The sequence below is a fragment of the Panthera pardus genome, unplaced genomic scaffold (genome assembly GCF_024362965.1).
Source record: "Panthera pardus isolate Hobbes unplaced genomic scaffold, ASM2436296v1 HiC_scaffold_11, whole genome shotgun sequence".
NCBI classification, from domain to species: domain Eukaryota; kingdom Metazoa; phylum Chordata; class Mammalia; order Carnivora; family Felidae; genus Panthera; species Panthera pardus.
The window spans coordinates 99,972,638-99,975,012 of NW_026526666.1; the positions used below are offsets into that span (position 1 = coordinate 99,972,638).

The 2,375-nt window shown below is 56.0% G+C and overlaps 1 long non-coding RNA gene across 1 annotated transcript; it reads left to right on the forward strand.

The window, feature by feature from the left end:
- The first annotated feature begins 506 nt into the window (after nucleotides 1–506).
- On the forward strand, nucleotides 507–1,358 carry LOC109274069 (uncharacterized). Its single transcript, XR_002083427.2, has 2 exons — nucleotides 507–947; nucleotides 1,120–1,358. It is a non-coding gene; the product is annotated as an uncharacterized LOC109274069 (long non-coding RNA).
- Nucleotides 1,359–2,375: the final 1,017 nt, after the last annotated feature.

Genomic DNA, 2,375 nt, shown 5'->3' on the forward strand with positions numbered 1-2,375 from the left:
TTCCAGCCTGCTGGGGCTGTCCGGCTCCAGAGGTGGCCTCTGAGGGCAGGGGCCCTTTGGAAGGTGATCCTCTCCCGCTTCTAGAATTTCTCCAGTTCCTCTTCCCTGGAGCAGAGTCAGCTGTCACGAGGGAGCCAGTGACCTCCGAGACCAGGCCCTGCCCTGTGAGGCTCCCTCACAAATCCTCTGGGAGAGGTGATGCAGGCCATGGGGGGCCACTTGGAACATTCTCTCTGGTCTGGTGTTTATGACGTCACCGGGGCTCCAGGCCGGGAAGGAACCACACCTTCAGCGTGCCCTTCTCCGGAGCACATTCTCTCTCACCGGTGGAGCGAAATCTCCCTTTACCTGGAATCAGGTTTCGTTGTTTTGTTTTTCCCTTTAGGAGCAAACTGTTCACTTAAGGGCAGGTGTAAAATCTTGTTTTCTTTTCTTTTCTTTTCTTTCTTTCTTTCTTTCTTTCTTTCTTTCTTTCTTTCTTTCTTTCTTTCTTTTTCTTTTATTCTTTTTGTTTTTAAGTTTATTTACTTATGTTGAGAGAGACAGAGAGAGTGGGGAAGGAATAGAGAGGGAGAGGGAGAGAGAGCGAGAATCCCAAGCAGAGTCTGCACTGTCAGCACGGGGCCCGACGCGGGACTCCAACTCGGGAAACCGTGAGATGGTGACCTGAGCCCAAACTGAGCGTCGGATGCCTAACTGACTGAGCCACCCAGGCGCCCCTTTCTAACTTAGTGTTATGGCTCCAGGGTGGAAACGGCCTCCGTGTTTGTGCCCTACACATCACCTAGCACAGAGCCTGGCTCGCGGAAGGCTCTGGATGAATGCTGGCGGATAAACGAACGAATGAAACGCCACTCTTCCCCCCAAAGTCACAGACTATTCCCGAAAAAAGGAATCCCTGAGAAGCAATCTTCCACGGTAACCCTGCCACCAAAAAACTTCCAGAGGTGGGCCTGGCACTCTTCTGCGGGGTGGGGGCGGGGGGGGGGGGAGTCTGGCTGGGCACTTGCGGGGTCTCTGAGTGGTGCCAGCGGCAGCACGTGGCAGGACGAGAAGTGCAGGTGCCAGAGGCATGCATGCAGGACGTGTCCAGAGAGACAACTTCTGCTCCCTCACAAGGAAATGGAAGGACTGGCAGAGGAAGGGGGTTGTCCCCGGAGCCATAACTCATCTCGCCTACAACTCGGGTCGAGGCATCGATGAATCTTCACCCTCTGGCTCCTGCGCTCCCTGGCTAGCCGCTTCCCAGGCAGCCCTGAGGCATCCAGCTCGGGCCCACGCCGCTGTTCACACCTTCAATGGCATCCAGGGGGGACGGTCCCTTCTGGGAGCCTCAGAAATAAAGAAGAATGAGCCGAGGAGGCTTCTGGTCCTATCTCTGCCAACGTCACCTTCTGAGCTCCTCTCTGCTCACGGAGGCCCAGACACTGAATCAAAGCTCATGGGGCCAGCTGGCAAGAGGCAGGCAGAGGCCTGACCCCACTGCCTCGGCTTCTCTGCAAATCAGAACCACCCGGTGAGGAAGGGGGGACGACGGACGGATGGCCTCCTCCGACAGTGCGTCCCAAGACATTTGGTTCATTCATTTATTCAGCAGACATGCATTGAGGCCTTGCTGTGGCCCAAGCATTGAGCTGGTCAGCAGTGAGCCGGGCACAGATGTGGCTTGAAAGGACCCCCGTTTGACCGTGTTGGGCGGAGAGGAGGCACGGACGGGTCATTAAAAACACCGCACAGGCCGATGCTGGGACTGAGCCATACACAGGGCTGCGGGGAGCCCCGGATGTGGCTTCCAGCTGGAGGAGAGGTGGGGCAATTAGTCAGGGGAGGTTTTCTGGAGGAGGTGATGCCTGAACCGTGTGATAAAGGATGAGTAAGCATTTGGGGGGGGTCAGGCTGGGGGTGATGAGAGCATTCTGGGAAAAGAAGGCAGGAAGGTGTGTGCCCAAAGGCTGGAGAAAGTATCATGGGTGTGCACGTGTGTGTGTGTGTGTGTGTGTGTGTGTGTGTGTGTGTGAGTTGTGTGGCTGGCATATTAAAGGAGAGCTGGGCCGTACAAAGGATAAAGGAGGGCAGCAAGGGGCTGATCAGGATGGCCTCAGGCTCCTCGCTAAGGAGTTGTGTTTATTCCATAAGGGATGGGGAGGTGCAAAGACAGGAGAGTGAAACAGAGTCACGTCTGCCACGGGGACTGTGTGGGTTCCATGTCACGGAAACCGAGTTTCAACTACCTTGAGCACAAAAGGCAGTTATCAGCTTTCAAAACTGCGGCGTCTGGGGACAGCCCCGCCTTCAGGAAGAGCTGAATCCAGGTGCTCAGCCCGTGTCGGCAAGAACTCCGCCTTTGTCTCCACCTCCCTCCGTGTGGGCTCCAT